Below are 25,636 nucleotides of genomic sequence, written 5' to 3'. Positions count from 1 at the left end.
GCCTTGGTGCCAATGATGGTCGTATGCGTGTTTGGCGCCGTGCAGGTGAGCGCCACAATCAGGACTGCATACGACCGAGGCACACAGGGCCAACACCCGGCATCATGGTGTGGGGAGCGATCTCCTGCACTGGCCGTACACCTCTGGTGATCGTCGAGAGGACACTGAATAGTGCATGGTACATCCAAACCGTCATCGAACCCATTGTTCTACTATTCCTAGACCGGCAAGGGAACTTGCTGTTCCAACAGGACAATGCACGTCCGCATGCATCCCGTGCCACCCAACGTGCTCTAGAAGGTGTAAGTCAACTACCCTGGCCAGCAAGATCTCCGGATCTGTCCCCCATTGAGCATGTTTGGGGCTGGATGAAGCGTCGTCTTACGCGGTCTGCACGTCCAGCACGAACGCTGGTCCAACTGAGGCGCCAGGTGGAAATGGCATGGCGAGCCGTTCCACAGGACTACATCCAGCATCTCTACGATCGTCTCCATGGGAGAATAGCAGCCTGCATTGTTGCGAAAGGTGGATCTACACTGTACTAGTGCCGACATTGTGCATGCTCTGTTGCCTGTGTCTATGTGCCTGTGGTTCTGTCAGTGTGATCATGTGATGTATCCGACCCCAGGAATGTGTCAATAAAGTTTCCCCTTCCTGGGACAATGAATTCACGGTGTTCTTATTTCAATTTCCAGGAGTGTAGTTATATATTAACAATTTTCTAATTTTTTCCTTTACTTGTACTGTGAAACCTTTCTTCTTGCCAAATTTCAATATGCTACGTCAACGGGGAGTATCCTCCATATTTTAATGAGTAAGTTTGTCAGTGTAAAAGTATGTGAAATTAATAGACATATCTTCTGTTTGCATTGATTTAGAAATTAACGTTTCTTATAGTGCCAGAGGACCATATACCTTAGTATGTGACATAAATTTCAACTTGAAACGCCTACCCGTTCCTGAGAAAAAGCGGGCTTAACAAACGGACGGACAGACTGACAGTCTGATAATGAATGAATAACAAAAGCTATTTTTTTTCGTTCTACTGTTAAACCTTGCTTCTTGCAAATTTCGTAGTTGTGTGTCAATGGGAGGTACCCTGTAAGGTTGTGGGTTTGCGGGTGTCAAAGCACGTGACATACTATAAATGGCAGTATGTTTTGATTGCATTGACTTAAAAGCGTTACTGTTTTGCATCGCCAAGGGACCATAGACATTAATATGTCACACAGTTTCAACTTCATACACCTAAGCATTCTTGACAGGTAGGGTTCTGAACAGTCGGACAGACAGGCGGATACACAGACTGTCAACAAACTGATCCTATAAAGTTTTTACCGACTGAAGTACGGAACCACAATAACGGTGGAAAGATATAACGTAGTTGCTCCACTGGCCATACGACGGTCAGCGACAGTCCAAACTTCTACGGGCCACGTGAAGGGATGGGTGACAAAGCAGAAGACAGTGATAGTACAGATATAGATGGCATCATGATAGCTCCACTGGCCACACGGCGGTCAGCGACGGTCCAAACTACTGCGGGCCACGTGAAGGGATGGGTGACAAAGCAGAAGACAGTGATAGTACAGATATAGATGGCATCGTGATAGCTCCACTGGCCACACGGCGGTCAGCGACGGTCCAAACTTCTGCGGGCCACGTGAAGGGATGGGTGACAAAGCAGAAGACAGTGATAGTACAGATATAGATGGCATCGTGATAGCTACACTGGCCACACGGCGGTCAGCGACGGTCCAAACTTCTGTGGGCCACGTGAAGGGATGGGTGACAAAGCAGAAGACAGTGATAGTACAGATATAGATGGCATCGTGATAGCTCCACTGGCCACACGGCGGTCAGCGACGGTCCAAACCTCTGCGGGCCACGTGAAGGGATGGGTGACAAAGCAGAAGACAGTGATAGTAAAGATATAGATGGCATCGTGATAGCTCCACTGGCCACACGGCGGTCAGCGACAGTCCAAACTTCTGCGGGTCACGTGAAGGGATGGGTGACAAAGCAGAAGACAGTGATAGTACAGATATAGATGGCATCGTGATAGCTCCACTGGCCACACGGCGGTCAGCGACAGTCCAAACAACTGCGGGCCACGTGAAGGGATGGGTGACAAAGCAGAAGACAGTGATAGTACAGATATAGATGGCATCGTGATAGCTCCACTGGCCACACGGCGGTCAGCGACAGTCCAAACTACTGCGGGCCACATGAAGGGATGGGTGACAAAGCAGAAGACAGTGATAGTACAGATATAGATGGCATCGTGATAGCTCCACTGGCCACACGGCGGTCAGCGACAGTCCAAACTACTGCGGGCCACGTGAAGGGATGGGTGACAAAGCAGAAGACAGTGATAGTACAGATATAGATGGCATCATGATAGCTCCACTGGCCACACGGCGGTCAGCGACGGTCCAAACTACTGCGGGCCACGTGAAGGGATGGGTGACAAAGCAGAAGACAGTGATAGTACAGATATAGATGGCATCGTGATAGCTCCACTGGCCACACGGCGGTCAGCGACGGTCCAAACTTCTGCGGGCCACGTGAAGGGATGGGTGACAAAGCAGAAGACAGTGATAGTACAGATATAGATGGCATCGTGATAGCTACACTGGCCACACGGCGGTCAGCGACGGTCCAAACTTCTGTGGGCCACGTGAAGGGATGGGTGACAAAGCAGAAGACAGTGATAGTACAGATATAGATGGCATCGTGATAGCTCCACTGGCCACACGGCGGTCAGCGACGGTCCAAACCTCTGCGGGCCACGTGAAGGGATGGGTGACAAAGCAGAAGACAGTGATAGTAAAGATATAGATGGCATCGTGATAGCTCCACTGGCCACACGGCGGTCAGCGACAGTCCAAACTTCTGCGGGTCACGTGAAGGGATGGGTGACAAAGCAGAAGACAGTGATAGTACAGATATAGATGGCATCGTGATAGCTCCACTGGCCACACGGCGGTCAGCGACAGTCCAAACTACTGCGGGCCACGTGAAGGGATGGGTGACAAAGCAGAAGACAGTGATAGTACAGATATAGATGGCATCGTGATAGCTCCACTGGCCACACGGCGGTCAGCGACAGTCCAAACTACTGCGGGCCACATGAAGGGATGGGTGACAAAGCAGAAGACAGTGATAGTACAGATATAGATGGCATCGTGATAGCTCCACTGGCCACACGGCGGTCAGCGACAGTCCAAACTACTGCGGGCCACGTGAAGGGATGGGTGACAAAGCAGAAGACAGTGATAGTACAGATATAGATGGCATCGTGATAGCTCCACTGGCCACACGGCGGTCAGCGACGGTCCAAACTTCTGCGGGCCACGTGAAGGGATTGGTGACAAAGCAGAAGACAGTGATAGTACAGATATAGATGGCATCGTGATAGCTCCACTGGCCACACGGCGGTCAGCGACGGTCCAAACCTCTGCGGGCCACATGAAGGGATGGGTGACAAAGCAGAAGATAGTGATAGTAAAGATATAGATGGCATCGTGATAGCTCCACTGGCCACACGGCGGTCAGCGACAGTCCAAACTTCTGCGGGCCACGTGAAGGGATGGGTGACAAAGCAGAAGACAGTGATAGTACAGATATAGATGGCATCGTGATAGCTCCACTGGCCACACGGCGGTCAGCGACAGTCCAAACTACTGCGGGCCACGTGAAGGGATGGGTGACAAAGCAGAAGACAGTGATAGTACAGATATAGATGGCATCGTGATAGCTCCACTGGCCACACGGCGGTCAGCGACAGTCCAAACTTCTGCGGGCCACGTGAAGGGATGGGTGACAAAGCAGAAGACAGTGATAGTACAGATGTAAATGTCATCATGATAGCTCCACTGGCCACACGGCGGTCAGCGACAGTCCAAACTACTGCGGGCCACGTGAAGGGATGGGTGACAAAGCAGAAGACAGTGATAGTACAGATATAGATGGCATCGTGATAGCTCCACTGGCCACACGGCGGTCAGCGACAGTCCAAATTTCTGCGGGCCACGTGAAGGGATGGGTGACAAAGCAGAAGACAGTGATAGTACAGATATAGATGGCATCGTGATAGCTCCACTGGCCACACGGCGGTCAGCGACAGTCCAAACTACTGCGGGCCACATGAAGGGATGGGTGACAAAGCAGAAGACAGTGATAGTACAGATATAGATGGCATCGTGATAGCTCCACTGGCCACACGGCGGTCAGCGACAGTCCAAACTACTGCGGGCCACGTGAAGGGATGGGTGACAAAGCAGAAGACAGTGATAGTACAGATATAGATGGCATCGTGATAGCTCCACTGGCCACACGGCGGTCAGCGACAGTCCAAACTACTGCGGGCCACGTGAGGGGATGGGTGACAAAGCAGAAGACAGTGATAGTACAGATGTAGATGGCATCAGCGCCGGACGGGTACGCATCACGACCAACAAATGTCGTTTTGTCAACCGACGCTGAGACGTCGGCCACCAATAGGCGTAACGAAACACTTGTTACGATTTCACCCAGACGTTTTCACGAAGAAACTACGCGAAATGCGCACCTAGAAACTTTTTTCTCGCGGATGCAATGAAAGAGGAATGGTAATGTCATAAAATACGCAAGTTGGACACACTTTGAGATGAGATCAAGCAGTTTGCGCAGAAATCCTATTGACACTTTGGTACTAGATATGGTTTGTTGGTTAGTCGGTTGGGGGAGGCGACCAAACAGCGAAGTCATAAGTCCCATAGGATAAAGGAAGGATGGGGAAGGTAGTCGGCCGTGCCCTTTCAAAGGAATCATCTCGGAATTTCCCTGAAGCGGTTAAGGGAAGCCACGGAAAACCTAAATCAGAATGGCCGGACATGGTTTTCGAATCGTCGTCCTCCCGAATGCGAGTGCAGTGTGCTAACCACTGCGCCACCTCGCTCTGTGCGGAGCTAAGGTAGCTGACGTGCCTCGTACTTAGAAAATTTTAAATTATCCAGTAAAAAATTTCCTTCAACCTCCAAATGGAAGAACATATAATTTAATAAGAAAGAACATTTGTAGATATTAAAATAAATTACCTGTGACAGTTCTAGGTCCATAGCGTAAGTTAGTTTAAGCTAGATTAAATAGTGTGTAGGCTTAGGTACCGATGACCTCAGCAGTTTGGTCCCATAAGACCTTACCACAAATTTCCAATTTCCAGTTTCCAGTTCTAGGTGACCATACATTCTTCAACAGCCTGTATAATTCAACTAAACTTGATATTTCAGGGTCTGGCTGTCTTCCCGAGACCAATAAGTAAAGCAATACGAAATACTACAATCTGAAGTCCGAAGCACGGAAACATCACACTCAGCGAGGTCGGCATAAATGCAAATGTTAAGTCTGTATGTATACAGTCCATCCTTCCATCTGATATCGCCGGCGAGCTGTACCAATGGAACATCAGGTCCAGACGAATACAGCAGCCACAGGATATACAGGAAAAGATTTCGTAGCCAATTGTATATGGCATTTATTCTAGGGTGCACAGAAGCAGCAATAACTTTAAAAAATTCTAGTAGATGATTCTCCTCGGAATGTAGATCTAACTACAGAATTTCTGATAGAAATCGACACGAGATTTCATGTGAAACGGTTTCTGTAAAAGCAACGAGACGCCGTAACTCAAAAGGAGTTTCATTGTAAACGGCAAAGAAATCAGTCATTACACAAAGGAATCAATGTAATGAACAACATGAGTCAAGAAACATACCTAAAAAGAAATCGCTTCCAGATTTCCTGCGATACGTTGTCACAAAATTATCTTTTCGTAATGCCCAAAAATATTCAGGAAACATTGTGTTTTATATTTTGTACTGAAATCAGACGAATTAACTGTTTGTTTCAATAATGAGATAATTGTATCCAGTGAAATTAGTTTTGCCTGAAATCAATTAAAAACATATGAATAGTATTTAAGTCTTAATTGTAGAGTCATGGTGGCACTGAAAAGAAAAGGCAGCAAAACTAAATGTTTTGAACTATTACATATTCGTATCACTTCCTCATTTCCTGTCTTTGTAATTTTGAGACAATTCAAAATCTTAAGGAAAGCTATAAATACGGAAAGATCTTCTGTGGCATTTTGACGAGAAAGGCGTTCGCTACATCGAAAAAGGTACGGTGTTATAGTAGTGCGTGTATTTGTACAGTTGCGACATGATCTGCCGTCAAGTGAACCGCTTTTCGCTGGCGCCAGTGTAGCGACTAAAGTGAGAAATCGTGTTGCCGCCCACTTTCTGAAAGGCAGCCGTAGCTGGAGAACTGCGTTTTCTCCAGGCGGCGAGCCGCAGCTCATAACTTTCCGCAGGAATCTGGACAGAACGCAGTCCAGCGGGCGAACTCTGCAAAGTGCGTCAAAACGATATTTTGTCGGCTTTATCGGCCGGCTATGTGTGCCGAGAGAGGAACGCAGAGGTTCATGTGCTTATCAACCTGCAAAGTTGAAAACTGCGGCTAGGAACCAACAAACTGCGGCCTACACAATTTTATTCACAGTCCGTCTACCCGGAAAATTTTATCTGAACTGTACCCGAGCCACTTGCACTTGGCAGGCATAAACCGACAATGTTCTCATATCAAACTACGACGTGGAAATACTACTACTCTGTAATACATAGGCTTCAATTACATTTTATTCAGAATATTGACTAAAGTCCGTTTATAGAACACGTCATTGTATAGAAGTTAGATAGGAACTGTGTTACAAGCGGGAAATTTTTTCATGACATCACCGACAAAATACGAGTTACTATACGTCACACAAAGATGATCATTCTTTTTTATTAGAGAACAATTCTTTTTCATGTAATATTGAAGATTTTCCATGTGTATCTGGCACATTTATCACGGTAAGCACTGCACAGTTGCCGACTCGTCGTTAGTTGTTACTCAGCGTCTAAGACTTCAAAATATCTTATCAGTTCTTGTTTTTTGTATGTATGAAACTAGATGGCGCATTGTTTAAGATACTAGACTTGCATTCGGAAGAAGTGGAGTTCAAATATCCATCACGACGTGCAAATTAAACTTCGCACGGTTTCAATAAACCACCAACGCCAGTTTTAGGGATCTTTCCTTTGAATAGAACAGTCCAAATTTTGTTCCTCATCCTCCCTCCCCCAATCCGAACTTGTGTTCCAACACTAATGGCATCGACGTCGATGTGACGTTAGGGTTCACGTTTCTGGTTTCTTCTCAATGCTGCCAAGGTTCAAACGAAACGTAGTGAGTTCACGTGTTTCTCCCTGTATTTCGTGTCCCTTCTACTCTGATGACCCACATTAGACTCCATTCTTAAGAGAGTAATTAGCACTGGGAATCGTTACAAATGGAGAGATTAACATCACTTCAGTAAATCACTTTCATCTAATACAGACAGCAGTGTCCAGCTAAGTAAAGTTTGTGACCGAGCCTTAATTGTGCTTAATGCAAAAAGACAGAGTGATGCACCCACCTACAACAGATCCTCAACAAGGCCAGACTTTGGCAAAACCTAATACTTAAAGTGCAGGGCCACTTTCACGACTGCTCCACTCGAACACCAATACACATATAAAACATACACTCTCCCGACTTTTCAGTGTGACAACGTCCCTTAGAAAGGTATACCAAAATACTAATCACAAGAACTTAACACAACGGAACGGTGATTGTTATGCAGCGTCGTAAATTGCACCTCCAAAAACAATGATGCTGTCTTTGCAACAAATTCAAACTAGTTTTATTCAGCTAAGGGCGAGAAATAGGCGTTACATCCTACAACTCAGAGTCGTGAAGAAAGACATCATCACTACACCACCGACAGGACACGGAATCAAAAACTGGAAGTAGATCCACTCAGTTAAAACAGTAGTACAAAACACAGCACATATATACAAAGACGTCACAACCGCTCCACGGCCATTCACACAAAACGATACATCGCCAAGCCATGACATTTACACATACGAGAATACCCTAACACTCAATGTGTCCACGACCGACGAAAAAGACAAGGGAAAACGAGATATAGTTAGAACTAACATAAAACCCCACCAAACGTACAAGAGCCACAAAAATTGTTGCATCACATGCGTAGATTGTAGATGCCTGATCCAAGAAGCGCTCACCGTCAAACTGGTAACTTCAAACTCTCCAGATCCCTTTAACCACGCGTACACATTCACTATCCCATCCATATGTTGTACAACATAATTCTCCACGTGCATTTTGTCTGTCTTGCACCTGTTAGTCATAAATGTAAATACACCCTTGCTTAAGTATCTATACATGGTGAAACAGCTAAAGCTTGCACCGCAAATATTTCGGAAATGGGAAATGCTTTGATGTGTGGTTTTCACAGAAGGATTGGTAGCCAGGAGCTCACACTGTTAGCCAATCAACATATCGTAATAATACTTAGAAAGTGTATTCTTTGTGCAACCATACAATTTTTAAATGGAACAATGCCTATAGTCATTAAGAAACTAAAAGTACACTAAATTAGGATGTCAGTGGTGTTCGTTGCAGGATTCTGCTACAGGTCGTTTGTGAGATATCGTATTTTGGAGAGTTTCCTCACTGACAATTTTTCGTGCCATTCAACCTCAGTAGTGTTAGGTAGAACGTTGTCATGTTTGCTCACAGTGTTCTCGTGTGTGTCTTGAGTGCATTGCGACTTGCTAGTCAATTAGTGTGTGACAGTACGAGCAAAAGGTCTTGAGCGGACGGCGGAATGAAAATGCAGAAAAGCCGACATGCTCATGGTGTATGGAGAGTGTAGGAAGAATGCAGTTCCTTCTTGCATGATATATGCGGCAAGATATCCCAATATGTCAACCCTTCGGCAGTTATCTTGGTTCAAATGGCTCTGACCACTATGGGACTTAACTTCTGAGGTCATCAGTCCCCTAGAACTTAGAACTACTTAAACCTAACTAACCTAAGGAGTCACACACATCCATATCCGAGGCAGAATTCGAACCTGCGACCGTAGCGGTCCTGCGGATCTAGACTGTAGCGCCTAGAACCGCTCGGCCATCCGGCCGGCGGCAGTTATCTATCAACCTATTCAACCAATTACGTGAAAGTGGTAGTGTAGCACCTAGACAACGTAAGGAAACAAAATATGAGCGAAGAGGGGGAGGGGGGAGGGATTTAATGTTCTTGCTGCTGTTGCAGTTAATCCGCATGTTAGGTCACGTGCAAGCGTACGAGGAAGTGGTATGGATCAGGTAAGCGTCCTAGGCATTTTACTTCGACATGGTTCCATACCTATCACTTCTCTCCCCATCGAGAGCTACATGAAAACGATTATGAGAATCGTGTTAACTTCTGTACATGGGCATTAAGATAAGATACTCCAGCTGAACCACGTATCTTGTTTAGCGAGGAAGCCACGTCAGGCCAAGTAAACCGCCGAAACATGTGCTATTGATCTGTTGACGAACCCGGTTGGTTTCGTCAGTTGGAACGTCAGTGTCCATTATGTGCTAACGTGTGGTGTGGGATAATGAACTATCAGATCACAGGTGCGTTCTTTATAGACGGAAAACTGAAGGCTTACAGGTATCGCAGCCTCCCAACAGTCCACTACAGGATAGGAGGAGCCTTTAATACGAACATGATAGCTGCCCCTCCCATAGTGCCCGAAGTGCTACACCATGTCTTCACGAACTGTTTCCAAATCGTTGGATTGCACCTAGGAGAGCTGTGCTTTTGCCAGCCCGTCCCCCGGATTTAACATCCGTAGACCTTCTTCCTGTGGCCAAAACTGAAAGACACTGTCTACAAGGACATAGCATCTACACACTATGATATGCAATGACGTATTACTGCAGCCTGCTCGGACATCTCCGCTAAAGTGCTGGAACGTGTGCAGCAGTCGTTCCATACCAGACTGGGAGAGTGAATTGCCACTGCGGGTGGTTGTTTGGAACACGACCAGTGATGGTTAGTTACCTCGTTACTGATCAAACTCAAAACATAGTTAGTGTTGCACTTGCATTGTTCTTTAGTGTGCTATCACAGGTATTGTACACATGTAAGTTTGGGAACATTTCAAAATACGATATCTCGTGAAGTATTTGCACTAGTATCTTGCAACAAACACCACTGACATTCTAATTTACACTACCTTTAGTATGTTAATGTCAACAGGTATTGTGCCATTTAAAAAGAGTATGTTTGCGCAATAAATACACTTTTTAAGTATACACATAAAAAAAGGATTTGCATCACTCCGGTTCAAAGAACTTCTGAGATAGTCGTTGACTGTGGATATTGTATCACTGAACAGTCCCTCTGACTGTTCAGAGATGTCACTAAACACGCCAAAAGCTGTTAAAAACCATGCGTGAGCAGCGCCTATTAGACGGATGACGTCAGACAGCCGATCAGTTCCAGTCATTCCACCAGGAAGGATGTATACGGTTCGTCTTGTCTGTAGTTCAACCATGCCTAGACGGTCAGTACTGTAGTTCTGCACGGTTCGCAGGAGAGCTTCTGTAAAGTTTGGAAGGTAGGAGACGAGGTACTGGCAGAAGTAAAGCTGTGAGGACGGGTCGTGAGTCGTGCTTGGGCAGCTCAGTTGATAGAGCACTTGCCCGCGAAAGGCAAAGGTCCCAAGTTCGAGTCTCGCTTCGAAACACAGTTTTAATCTGACAGTAAGTTTCAATTAAAATCTTAATTAGACGTGTACAATATACCCTAACTAATATAACCATTAACTGCAGAAATAACTAAAACCCGAAGCCGGCCGTTGTGGCGGAGCGGTTCAAGGCGCTTCCGACCGGAAGCGAGCTGCAGCCAGTGTCGCAGGTTCGAATCCTGCCTCGGGCATGGATGTGTGTGATGTCTTTAGGTTAGTTAGATTTAAGTAGTTCTAAGTTCTACGGGACTGATGACCTCAGAAGTTAAGTCCCATAGTGCTCAGAGACATTTGAACCATTTGTTTTTGTATTTATCTCTTGGTCTCTCCCTACAATTTTCATCTCCAACACTTCCTTCCAACATCAGATTGACAATACCTTGATGTCTCAAAATGAGACCTATTAATCGATCCCATTTTTTTTTTTAGAGAAAATGTGTCACAAATTTTTTGTCTCTGTTAGTTCTCGCCCCACACATCTAATCTTCAGCGTTCTTCTATAGCACTGCATTACAAAGGCTTCCATTTACCCTTTTCTCTGTACTGTTTATTGTCGACGTTTCACTTCCAAATAAGTCTACACTCTAGTTAAATGCCTACAGAACTGACTTCTTTTCAATAAAATTTAATTTCTGATGTTAACTAATATTTCTTCTTCAGGAACTCTTTTCTTGTCACTGCCAGTCTACATTTTAGTTTCTTTCTCCTTTGTCCATCATCAGTCATTTTGGTCCCCAAATAGCAAACCTCATCTACTGCTTTAAATGTCTCGTTTCCTAGCCTAATTCCATGAGCTTCGCCTGATTCAATTCATCTATCTGTATTACCCTTGTTTTCCTTTTTTTAGTGTTCTTATATTCTGCTTTCAAGACACTGTCTAGTCCATTCAAATGCTCTTCCAAGTCCTTTCCTGTCCCTGCACCAGAGACATCCTTCCAGGATAAGAGGTGGCGGGTGGATGAAAAGGAAGACAAATCAGTCTCGTCAGGACCACCTGAAGATGGCAGGAAGTCATTTCGCCGAAATATCACACCATTTGAACGACGCCACCCGACTGCGTACCCGAGAGTATTTCAAAATACTTTCAACAACTTACACGGGAACCCAACGAACTTTGTTTTGCAGGGGCTTCTTCTTCATACATATCACGTATGACTGCGAGTATAAAATTAGTGAAGCGCAATATGAAAACAAAAACTTAGTTTCTTCTTTGGGCCTTTCTTTCGCGGCTAAATTGAAAGAAGAGTGCAGATATTACGACCAAACTTCCGCCACGACCCTTGCTGTGACCATTAGAATGAACACGGTGTTGCAATCCTTTAGGGGCTAAATTATACACAGGGTGTCAGGTTTGAGATACGGTACCAAAGGTTAGTGAATAAATATCCCATGTTTGGGACGCTATTTTGTAAACTACACGTTTCATAACAAATAAATCACTCGGTGGTACCACATATAATAAAAAGAACACTAACTAGTCTGTAGTATGTCGACGGCAGAGTTACCACAGTTCGCAGTTTGTGATTGGTTATGGAAGTTTTTCCTCTGCACATTAACAAATCATTACTAGAGAGGAAAGAAGTGGTAACAGAAAGACAAAATTGTGGGAGAGCCTGGGGATTAAATTCCAAGCTTGCGGAGTTTTGGCCCAGCACTTACACATTTGGCCAACAATCACGTATCTCTTAATGTCAACAAAACATAGATTTACAGCTACTGGTGCCTTATCTCAAAGCACTCGATTTAAACTACTCTACCGTCAATATTGCTTTGTACCTAAATTTTTGGGAAACAAGATAGTTACATAACAACGTTTTATGACAAGCAACCAGAACATGAAATCTAATTAAGCGATTATTTCCGTTTTATTGCCGCCAGTTTCATTTATATCTGTTTGCTGCTGAACTCAATATAAAGCTACGCGTTTCGAGTACTTTCTGCTCATTTTCAGCTGTATATGCATAGAGATGTATTTGGTATTTACAAAATTATCGCCTCCCAATGCTACAAATATAATGTCGGTCACACTGGCAGAAATTTCAGATCTGGATTTAAAGAATGTGTGATCTGTTACAGACTGGAGAAATGTAACGAATCAGCACTAGAACACAAAGGTCATCATTTGAAAATTGAAGATAATCTGGAAACTTTGGACAAGATTTGAATAAATAAAAAATGTATATAGCGGAGGAAATGGAAATATTCGCCATTAATAAAAAAAATGAAGATAATATTCTTAATTAAATAGCTGAGTTTAAAAATTCAGAACTATTTAGTAGCATTAAGCCAGTCCTAATCCAACAGATTTAAGACGCTCCAGCAGGAAACATATGATTACCTAACTGTTTAGTATCGCAAATGTCGTTGCGAGAGGAGCGATAGTCAATACCCAGTCACACACTGCAAGATCACCATATTGTTATAAGTAAGCAATGTTTAGTTCCACCTAAAAACGTCTTATGAAGTGAAACTCATCCAAGCCAGTATCAGTGCTATAGTGTAATCTTACATAATAGATCCGCTAGTGTGGCAGAAGGAAACACAATGCGAATAAACCCATCGAACGCCGAAATCTTTAGTCGTCAATCGACATGTTAAAACTGTATCACACAATTAGTGCAGCATATCAACTAATGCGTGCCACGCAAGCTGTGTTTACTCGATTTAATACAACGAGATCCATTTTGTCGAGCCTCGCGCCGAAATTACAACAGGTACCACTAGACGTCGATTTCTAGTAGACTCCCCTCCCCCCTTCTCCACCAAAGTCACCTCACAGGCTCTCCATCACCTGAGTAATACACTAAAATTACAACAACAGTATTACAGTGTTAATTTACAGCGAGATTATAATTAACGCGCAGTTAATTGTGTAGATCTAGTGTGGGCTGTAATCATCGTACGTCAGCGAAACTAGGTAGATATGCTAATGCGTTAATGCAGAACCGATTTAGGCTGGAAGACAAGTTAGTTCCAGTTGTGGCCACTAAGTGCAAATTTGGTGTCGTGCACTTTCTGCATGCCACACATGACGTCATTTGACAAGTCATAACGTGAGTGAGGAGTATGTCTTTCGAGAAGAGAGATCTTGCTCTGTCAGTGAAACTGTTTTATGTAAACACAGCAATTACAGTGCTGCATGAGAGAGTATCGCTGCCGGAAATGTCTTGGGAGAGGCCCAATGCCATTAAATGGCTTAAAGAAGGGGATAATGAAATTTTAAAACAGAGGTGAGCTTGTTGTGGCACCTGGAACACGATGGCATCCTGTCCCGGTAAAAGCCATTGACGACGTCGCTGCTGCTGTAACTGCCCCCTGTAGTACTGGGCTCATGCAGTGCTTCGACAGTTGTTTATCCCATTGTCAGCAGTACGCGAAGTTTTGCGGTCTATTTTTCACTGGTACCCTTACAGGATCCAGATGGTGCAGCGACTGAAACCTCACGATCGCAACAACGTTCTGAATTTTCACCTCAGTTTCTGGCACGGAACGAACTAGATGACATGTAGACGGGCAATATTCTACGGAGTGACGAGGCCCATTTTACGCTGCATGGTACAATGAATACACAGAATTGCCGAATTCAGTGTACTGTTAACCTACGTGTGCACAAAGAGTCATTGCTCTCGCCATATATGAGTATGAGGTATGGATTCAAAAGCACCCTTATTCTCCATTAGTTTTTCTTTGAAGAGAATCCACCCAAAGTGTCTGTCAGGTGCACCCTGCCATCTGCGTGTTACCGAGACCTTCTTGTACAGCATGTGGTTCCTGGTTTTTAAGAGTGCAGCTGCGTGGTAACCACTGTTTTTATGTAAGATGCGGCAACACTTCATGTCCCTCGCCCAGTGAAATATCTCCAGAGGTTTCCAGATGCAAGGCCTACAATATGAGCTGACCTGAGTCCATGTGACTTTTGGCTTTGGAGGTATCCAAAAGAACGCGTGTAGTCTCTACCTGATTTGAAGGAACACGTTTCCCAGATTTCTCGGGAAGTGCTACGAGCAGCAGTTGATCACGTCTATTTTCAAGTAAGTAGCATCTCGTCAACGTCTCCATTCCTCATACTGAACAAATTGTATTGGCGGTGATTAATAATAAAATCAACCTCCTGCCTTACTCACGTGTTTGACCTTCCCCGCCCACGTTCTGTTCCTTAACGTCTTTCATGCCTTCACAGCACCAGTTTTGGACTTAAACGAAATTAGAATTCTACACTCCTGGAAATGAACACATTGACACCGGTGTGTCAGACCCACCATACTTGCTCCGGACACTGCGAAAGGGCTGTACAAGCAATGATCACACGCACGGCACAGCGGACACACCAGGAACCGCGGTGTTGGCCGTCGAATGGCGCTAGCTGCGCAGCATTTGTGCACCGCCGCCGTCAGTGTCAGCCAGTTTGCCGTATCATACGGAGCTCCATCGCAGTCTTTAACACTGGTAGCATGCCGCGACAGCGTGGACGTGAACCGTATGTGCAGTTGACGGACTTTGAGCGAGGGCATGCGGGAGGCCGGGTGGACGTTTCGCCGAATTGCTCAACACGTGGGGCGTGAGGTCTCCACAGTACATCGATGTTGTCGCCAGTGGTCGGCGGAATGTGCACGTGCCCGTCGACCTGGGACCGGACCGCAGCGACGCACGGATGCACGCCAAGACCGTAGGATCCTATGCAGTGCCGTAGGGAACTGCACCGCCACTTCCCAGCAAATTAGGGACACTGTTGCTCCTGGGGTATCGGCGAGGACCATTCGCAACCGTCTCCATGAAGCTGGGCTACGGTCCCGCACACCGTTAGGCCGTCTTCCGCTCACGCCCCAACATCGTGCAGCCCGCCTCCAGTGGTGTCGCGACAGGCGTGAATGGAGGGACGAATGGAGACGTGTCGTCTTCAGCGATGAGAGTCGCTTCTGATTTGGTGCCAATGATGGTCGTATGCGTGTTTGGCGCCGTGCAGGTGAGCGCCACAATCAGGACTGCATACGACCGAGGCACACAGGGCCAACACCCGTTGTCATGGTGTGGGGAGCGATCTCCTACACTGGCCGTACACCTCTGGTGCTCGTCGAGGGGACACTGAATAGTGCACGGTACATCCAAACCGTCATTGAACCCATCGTTCTACCATTCCTAGACCGGCAAGGGAACTTGCTGTTCCAGCAGGACAATGCACGTCCGCATGTATCCCGTGCCACCCAACGTGCTCTAGAAGGTGTAAGTCAACTACCCTGGCCAGCAAGATCTCCGGATCTGTCCCCCATTGAGCATGTTTGGGACTGGATGAAGCGTCGTCTCACGCGGTCTGCACGCCCAGCACGAACGCTGGTCCAACTGAGGCGCCAGGTGGAAATGGCATGGCAAGCCGTTCCACAGGACTGCATCCAGTCTCTCTACGATCGTCTCCATGGGAGAATAGCAGCCTGCATTGCTGCGAAAGGTGGATATACACTGTACTAGTGCCGACATTGTGCATGCTCTGTTGCCTGTGTCTATGTGCCTGTGGTTCTGTCAGTGTGATCATGTGATGTATCTGACCCCAGGAATGTGTCAATAAAGTTTCACCTTCCTGGGACAATGAATTCATGGTGTTCTTATTTCAATTTCCAGGAGTGTATATTAACACCTTCAGCTGCTGAGGGGCGTTGATATATATCAACGGGGACAGGTGAAAATGTGTGCCCCGGCCGGGATTCGAACCCTGGATCTCCTGCTTACATGGCAGACGCTTTATCCATCTGAGCCACCGAGGGCACAGAGGATATTGCGACTGCAGGGACTACCTCGCGCACGCCTCCCGCGAGACCCACATTCTCTACCCAACACACTCATTGCTCGTGGAAGACATTCTTACCAAGTCCTGTAAGAGTTCGGGTGATATGTGTGCACCCGCACAGAAGAGGAAGGTCATGGCCGGTATTGCCAGAACAATATACTTGTATGTATATGAACTTGGTGGACAAAACTGGAACTAATTTTTTTCCATCGTAAATCCGTTCTGCATTAACGCATTACAATATCTGACAAGCTTCGCGGCCTTGCGATAGTTACAGCGTACAAAGGGCCTTGTGGGCAGCTTTATTACAGTTATAATGAAGACATGTTATTATTAAATAACATTTTTGGTTTGTATGTATAAATGCCTGAAGATGAGCGGAACATAAAAGAGTGGAATTATATGAAGCAAACACACAGTCAACATTTCTACTCTTAGCTACTATGGCCAAAACTTTTTAGCTAACCAATATTTGTTCGGAAATCAGTGTACACTGTAGTATTAGCGTTTGAACATCCCTGTATCATTTTGACCACCGGATGCGTACGCCAGGGTAAGGGTATAGCACATCAAAAGTGTAACCCGACACCTGCAGAGGTGCAACGATACGGAGGACAGCAGGAAAAGAAGGCTTTCAGCGCGGGGAGTACAGTGGCTCAGAATGGCGAAGCAAGGCTGCGATTCTTGGGCGGCGATATACATATGCAGGAGCCGCCGGCGCGCTCACAGAAGGCTGGCATTAATATTCACGCTCGAACGGCCCACCAGAGTGTACTGTACACACACCTGGCGCCGCGCCGTCGCCATGGAAACGAACTTCTCTGAGCGGAATAATGCACAAACTTGACGCCGCCTTGGCGACAATCCGCCTAGAGCCGCCGCGCGCGCGTCGCGTCGCGTCCGCCGAACAAGAGCGACAACTGTCCCGGGAAGACTCTTCCAGACCTTTCGCAAAGAGTACTTATCAAGATGCACTTCCATTTCTTTTTCATTTTGAAGTAATTAGCCTTCCGTCTTTCATTTTCCCCTGCCTTGACCTTATTTCCTTCTACTATGCTTCCCTGTCACGCAATGCGTCTTCGATAATCTGTTTTACATATTGCGTTAATTGACTGATTCGTGCTTCACGGTAGAATATTTTATACTTCAAGGAGGGAAAACACGCAACATTTTTGCAATATTCTACAATGTTTGTTATTTAACTATACTGTTTGTGACTGTTAGGCAATCATCGGATATAAGCCGCTATCGACAGGAGATCTCAAGTTGATTCCGTATTTCTAGATTTCCGGAAGGCCTCTGACACCGTTCCTCACAAACGGCTTCTAATCAAGCTGCGGCCGCGCGCGGATTAGCCGAACGGTCTTAGGCGCTGCAGTCGTGGACTGTGCGGCTGGTCTCGGAAGAGGTCCGAGTCCTCCCTTGGGCATGGGTGTGTGTGTTTGTCCTTAGGATAATTTAGGTTAAGTAGTGTGTAAGCTTAGGGACTGATGACCTTAACAGTTGAGTCCCATAAGATTTCACATACATTTGAACATCAAGTTGCGGGCCTATGGGATATCGTCTCAGTTGTGCGACTGGATTCGTGATTTCCTGTCAGGAAGGTCGCAGTTCGTAGTAATAGACGGTAAATCATCGAGTAAAACTGAAGTGATATCAGGTGTTCCCCAGGTAGCGTCCTGGGACCTCTGCTGTTCCTGATCCATATAAATGACCTGGGTGACAATCTGAGCAGTTCTCTTAGGTTGTTCGCAGATGATGCTGTAACTTACCGTCTAGTAAGGTCATCCGAAGACCAGTATCAGTTGCAAACCTATTTAGAAAAGATTGATGTATGGCGTGGCAGGTGGCAGTTGACGCTAAAGAACGAAAAGTGTGAGGTGATCCACATGAGTTCCAAAAGAAATCCGTTGGAATTCGATTACTCTATAAATAGTACAATTCTCAAGGCTGTCAATTCAACTAAGTACCTGGGTGTAAAAATTACGAACTTTAGTTGGAAAGACCACATAGATAATATTGTGGGGAAGGCGCGCCAAAGGTTGCGTTTCATTGGCAGGACAGTTAGAAGGTGCAACAGGTCCACTAAAGAGACAGCGTACACTACACTCGTTCGTCCTCTGTTAGAATATTGCTGCGCGGTGTGGGATCCTTACCAGGTGGGATTGACGGAGGACATCGAAAGGGTGCAAAAAAGGGCAGCTCGTTTTGTATTATCGCGTTATAGGGGAGAGTGTGGCAGATATGATACACTAGTTGGGATGGAAGTCATTACAGCATAGACGTTTTTCGTCGCGGCGAGACCTTTTTACGAAATTTCAGTCACCAACTTTCTCTTCCGAAAGCGAAAATATTTTGTTGAGCCCAACCTACACAGGTAGGAGTGATCATCAAAATAAGATAAGAGAAATCAGAGCTCGTACAGAAAGGTTTAGGTGTTCGTTTTACCCGCGCGCTGTTCGGGAGTGGAATGGTAGTATGATTGTGGTTCGATGAATCCTCTGCCAAGCACTTAAATGTGAATTGCAGAGTAATCATGTAGATGCAGACGAAGGAAAAAATATGCCACTGTGAATTTTGTGAGATCAAAGAATTTTATCTGTGTATACCTAGTAAGTGTGTCAACTGGCTGTAGTCCTATTCAAACCACAAATCAGAAATTTGATGAAATCGACAGGATCGTCCCTATCATTAATGTTGATGGGAAGAGAAGTTATGTAGAGTTGTTGGTCATTAAAAAGGAGAGGATTGATACCTCTATAAACGGGGTATGAACCCATTAGCTTGATTAGCTTACCTTTTGCATTAATGTGTATGATGCACATTAGTTTTTGGTACTAAAGGCAGTAGTTTAATTCTATCTTACGTAATTTGTTTAATGAAGGTTATTTTATTTTCTTCATTTACAAATGAAAACTGTTAACGCTCTCTATAAGAGTAAAAGGAGCATAATTATTTACATAAAATGTAAAGTAAACACCATTTATGATGGATATATGCAGACTAACGTGACGAGTAAAAATTTGTGCGAGGGCCTGGATTCGAACGCGGATCTCCTGCTCAGTAGGCAGCTGCACTAACCACTACGCCATTCTGGCACAGTGGCTTTACACAACTGCAAGGACTACCCTAGTATGCCTCCCTCCTCAATTCAAATTCCCACTCACACCTCAAATCGATGAGGATTGCAGAGGCTCTCCAACCGTATTGGAATAGCGCCTCAGCATCGAACGAAGCAGGGGTTCCTGCCTGAAATCCAGGCGTAGGTGCTTTAATGAAATTCATCTCTATGTTTCCGGAGACATATACATCAAACATCTCCGAGACTTGAAAAGGTCTTTCGAACTATATACTTTAATTTGATTACAAACTGTGATTCTTGAGTTTCTCCCGGCGTATTTGATAATCAGAATATCCACGGGTGTACTGCCGGTCAACAGTGTCTAACGGGCACAATATTTCGGCAATCATACATGTCGCCATCATCAGGTGAACTGACGGACTGAGCTCCTGTAAACGTGCCGGCACGGAGATACGTACGCTATGGCTGCTCAGAGGGAACAGGGTTCGGTCGCGGAAGCGGCGGAATTAAATACCGTTGACGTCTTGGTCAAGAGAATGGCTGACGGCACCCTAGGTCATGGGGTGTATCGGAAGACAACGCACACTGATCTTTATTTGCACGCAGACAGCGTGGAATGGGGTGCTTAAAATTCTAGTACATAGGGCGCGCACCATCTCTGACGCAGAGAGTCTACCCCAGGAATTGTAACATATGAGAACTGCATTTCGAAAAAACGGGTACTCAGAGTGGCAGATTCAACGTGCTCTCCGCCCAACCACTACAGCACAACCTGTGGAGATGGATGAAATCACGGGGGAGGAGGTAGGCACTGCGTTTATTCCATATACAGGAGCACTCTCGGGGAAAATCGCCCTCATTTTGAAGAAACACCGGGTCGGAACTGTGTTTTGTCCTCCGAATAAACCTCGTGCACTGGTGGGGAGCGCCAAAGATGACCTCGGTTTGAGGAAGGCCGGCGTGTACCAGATTCCGTGTCAATGTGGCAAGTCGTATATTGGTCAGACCTTGCGTACCGTCGAGGATCGATGCCGTGAACACCAGAGGAACACTCGACTGATGTATCCGAGCAAGTCGGCGGCCGCTGAACATTGTTTGTCGGAAAATCACGCTATGGAGTATGAACGGACGAGGATTCTGGTACAGACGTCGAGATACTGGGACAGCGTTGTTAGAGAGGCCATCGAAATTCGCACCAATGACGACCTCATAAACCGTGACTGTGGCTACAATCTTAGCAAGGCTTGGGAACCAGCGATTGGGTTAATCAAGAGTAAATCGAGCAAACGTATAGTTGTGACGACCACGGCGGACAGAGCCATCACTCCGACGTAATCTCAGACCTCGTCGCAATCTGTTACACCGCGTGACCGTGGCGAGGGGCGCGGACAGCGGAGGAAGCGCGCCGCGGGCGGAGGGTATTTAAATACGCCGCCACCGCGACCGAACCCAGTTCCCTCTGAGTAGCCATAGCGTACGGATCTCCGTGCCGGCACGTACACAGGAGCTTAGTCCGTTAGTTCACCTGGTGATGGCGACATGTATGGGCGCCGAAATATTGTGCCCGTTGGACACTGTAGACCGACAGTACACCCGTGGATACTTTTGATGATTAAAAACTACACTCCTGGAAATGGAAAAAAGAACACATTGACACCGTTGTGTCAGACCCACCATACTTGCTCCGGACACTGCGAGAGGGCTGTACAAGCAATGATCACACGCACGGCACAGCGGACACACCAGGAACCGCGGTGTTGGCCGTCGAATGGCGCTAGCTGCGCAGCATTTGTGCACCGCCGCCATCAGTGTCAGCCAGTTTGCGTGGCATACGGACCTCCATCGCAGTCTTTAACACTGGTAGCATGCCGCGACAGCGTGGACGTGAACCGTATGTGCAGTTGACGGACTTTGAGCGAGGGCGTATAGTGGGCATGCGGGAGGCCGGGTGGACGTACCGCCGAATTGCTCAACACGTGGGGCGTGAGGTCTCCACAGTACATTGATGTTGTCGCCAGTGGTCGGCGGAAGGTGCACGTGCCCGTCGACCTGGGACCGGACCGCAGCGACGCACGGATGCACGCCAAGACCGTAGGATCCTACGCAGTGCCGTAGAGGACCGCACCGGCACTTCCCAGCAAATTAGGGACACTGTTGCTCCTGGGGTATCGGCGAGGACCATTCGCAACCGTCTCCATGAAGCTGCGCTAGGGTCCCGCACACCGTTAGGCCGTCTTCCGCCCACGCCCCAACATCGTGCAGCCCGCCTCCAGTGGTGTCGCGACAGGCGTGAATGGAGGGACGAATGGAGACGTGTCGTCTTCAGCGATGAGAGTCGCTTCTGCCTTGGTGCCAATGATGGTCGTATGCGTGTTTGGCGCCGTGCAGGTGAGCGCCACAATCAGGACTGCATACGACCGAGGCACACAGGGCCAACACCCGGCATCATGGTGTGGGGAGCGATCTCCTACACTGGCCATACACCTCTGGTGATCGTCGAGGGGACACTGAATAGTGCACGGTACATCCAAACCGTCATCGAACCCATCGTTCTACCATTCCTAGACCGGCAAGGGAACTTGCTGTTCCAACAGGACAATGCACGTCCGCATGTATCCCGTGCCACCCAACGTGCTCTAGAAGGTGTAAGTCAACTACCCTGGCCAGCAAGATCTCCGGATCTGTCCCCCATTGAGCATGTTTGGGACTGGATGAAGCGTCGTCTCACGCGGTCTGCACGTCCAGCACGAACGCTGGTCCAACTGAGGCGCCAGGTGGAAATGGCATGGCAAGCCATTCCACAGGACTACATCCAGCATCTCTACGATCGTCTCCATGGGAGAACAGCAGCCTGCATTGCTGCGAAAGGTGGATATACACTGTACTAGTGCCGACATTGTGCATGCTCTGTTGCCTGTGTCTATGTGCCTGTGGTTCTGTCAGTGTGATCATGTGATGTATCTGACCCCAGGAATGTGTCAATAAAGTTTCCTCTTCCTGGGACAATGAATTCACGGTGTTCTTATTTCAATTTCCAGGAGTGTATTTAGCTTGTATGAAATATATGACACATTAGTTAATGAACTACATGAACATTCTCAAAGATTGTTTAAAGAAGAAAAAATAAGTTAAACAAAGTACAGAAGATTTTGCTGAGATTTTTCAGGGACTTGACTGAAAAAGATAATAATGGCTTGAAGAAGAGTACTGCAGCAAGTGAGATACATGATAAGGCTAATCTGGTAACGAAACAATTCTAGCAATACATAGTAAAATTATAGGATGAGGAAACCACAGGAACTGAAATAAAGTAAAGAAGGCCGTACGAGAAGGACGGACAATTAACAAACCAGTTGGGATGTCGGTTGGAACCAGTGTGTAAGGGAACTGCATCCGGTCATTCAGCACCAGGTTAGAACAAATAGCCACATGTTCTGCACACAACCTGCTCACTAACGGCTGCAGTTACAAATTGAAACACGAAGTACTACACAACATTCAAAAAAGGGAGGAAGATGAAGCATTTTCAAGTATATTAACAGTCCTTAAATGTGCACTTTTGGGTTCACTATTTCGAGAATGTAGCATACACTTGAAAAGTGGAAATGGAAAACAGTCTAAGTGACCTTTTATCACTAAACGCCTTTTCAGTGCTATTATATTCACGGTACTGTGTTGCGTGCCCCTAGACTTGATGGAAGAGCCAAACCGCGGAAAAAGTATTCAGCCATACGCTAGTAGATAGCGCATGCTCTTTGTCCTAAGGTGTGATTCCCTCTGGGCGTCAAAAATTTTAATACAAATATGAGAAGTAGGTTTTGTTGACTACTGTTCTAACAGACAAAAACCTAATGCTGTATTTCTGTACTTTTATGATAGGAAATACAACGTAGTGTCTCATTATTAGTGGCGCTCGGAGCAAAAACATTCTTGTTCCTAGTTTGCCAAAAACTGATATTTTTGAGCTCGTGATTATGTACAAAATACATACCGATTCTCGCAGAGAAGAAAATAGCAACCATTCTCTGTTAATAACATTATTTATTTACACAAATAGCGCCGTTACAGATTCGGAAATAACAGGCCCATCTTCAGAGGACTGTTCATGTTTACATGATGTCAACTGTCGAAAAAAAAAACAGCCAGAAACCAATCTAAATTTAACAAACTTCATATAAACGTGAACAGCCATCTAAAGAAGAACATGCGTTTCGAAAACGGTAAATCGCTATTTGCGTAAATAAGAGTAAATAGTATTATTAACAGTGGCTGGTTGCTGTTTTCTTTTTTGCAAGAGCACACGAGAAAAACATTTCTTTGCGTGGAGAAACAGTCAGTTACCTGCCAGTATGTATAGTGGATTATAAGGTTTTTCTATGTTACCTACTGAAAATACGAAAGGATCATACACGAAGTTACAAAGATATATAAACAAAAAAGTCGATGTATACCAATGTAATTGTATAATTATTGAAATGATACGTAAATTTATTTTCCGATTTATATGTGAAATGCTTCATTTTATTAAGTGAAAGTTAGGTTTTGTGGCCAAAAACCTTTGCAACAAGGTCAAGCTTCTGGGAGCGAAAAGAACTTACAGTAGCTCTTTTTTAACAGAAGATCTGTACTTCACTTTTACTTGCCATAAGAACGCGCTTTTTTTCCATCTGCTCTTGTACCGTAATCATCCACGTTTCCTTGTGCTGACACTGGGCATTTCGTAATACGTAACCTGTTTGATTTCCTTCTTGGTAAAGGTAATTTTTTTGTGCACTTCTTCGTTTTTTCAGAGGCCGTAAAGGAAAGATTGAGCGCGAATTGTTCGGTGGTATAACGGCCGGAGACGTTACGTGTTCTTACGTTACTTATTCATCATCGCTAAGCAGAACCGCCCTAAGATTGATTTATTGATCAAATGGTTCAAATGGCTTTGAGCACTATGGGACTTAACATCTATGGTCATCAGTCCTCTAGAACTTAGAACTACTTAAACCTAACTAACCTAAGGACAACACACAACACGCAGCCATCACGAGGCAGAGAAAATCCCTGACCCCGCCGGGAATCGTACCCGGGAACCCGGGCGCGGGAAGCGAGAATACTACCGCACGACCAAGAGATGCGGGCGATTTATTAATCATTTCTGTCATTTACTACTTACATCTTTTACACGAGAATTTTGTTAAGGTGACCGGTCAGCTGCCCATGAACAATGATGTCTTCAGTCGATTCATTGGCTTTATATCTCTGGTCCCATGAGATAATACAGGCGATGAACAGAAATAATACGATGTTGTACATTATAAGGAATTTCATGAGCATTTACTATTTTCTTTTACCCAAATATGTGGATCGGGTTCATCGTCATTGGGGAGGGGGGGGGGGGGGTTCTCTGTCTCTTAGCGGTATTACAGTTATAAGGAAGTTCTAGAATTCGTATCTTCCATCCGTAACTGACCGTACGCTGGGGCTACTTTGGTCATTTGCATGTAACATTGGCCCACTCGACAGAAAAGTTTTAAATTTTTTCCCACTAAAATTACATTATTAGCACGGGATAAACATGGCCATGTACGTGTACAGTGGGTGAAGAATGATCTATGATGAGTTCCATGACTTAGTAATGTGTTGGCTGCATTGGACTCACAGTTGATCACAAATTTTCAGCAGATATTACACCCCAATAACTTCTACCTGGAGAGTTCACACCAATTAAGCTGAAAACATGATAAGAATACTGGACAGTACGTATATGAGCTTGATAACACAAATTACTTTATCTCTGGTTCTTGTAACTAGCCATGTTGTGTCGATAATTCTTATCAAATTCTCCCAAGGATATCATACTGTACCTTTGTGTTCGTATCATTTGCATTAGGACTTAATCTTTTCCTTACAGTTCACTTTAGCACACTCATGACTCACCTCAGTCCCAATTCCAAATTACTGTCCTTTGTCGGATAAAATTGCAGCATATTGCCCAATTGCTAATTTATACTTCAACTTTTTGTGGTACTGCACATAATCTTGCACATCACAGAAGCTTTCAGAACTACTATCAGATTTTAGCACCATTTAATGTTCAGTTTAGGGTTGCTGT

General features: G+C 45.7%; 1 non-coding gene across 1 annotated transcript; it reads right to left on the bottom strand.

The window, feature by feature from the left end:
• Nucleotides 1-16,357: 16,357 nt before the first annotated feature.
• Trnat-ugu (transfer RNA threonine (anticodon UGU)) lies at nt 16,358-16,432 on the bottom strand. The gene has a single exon. It is a non-coding gene; the product is annotated as a tRNA-Thr (tRNA).
• Nucleotides 16,433-25,636: the final 9,204 nt, after the last annotated feature.

Source organism: Schistocerca gregaria, chromosome 2, assembly GCF_023897955.1.
Source record: "Schistocerca gregaria isolate iqSchGreg1 chromosome 2, iqSchGreg1.2, whole genome shotgun sequence".
NCBI classification, from domain to species: Eukaryota; Metazoa; Arthropoda; class Insecta; order Orthoptera; family Acrididae; genus Schistocerca; species Schistocerca gregaria.
This window is presented reverse-complemented; position numbering and strand designations above follow the sequence as displayed.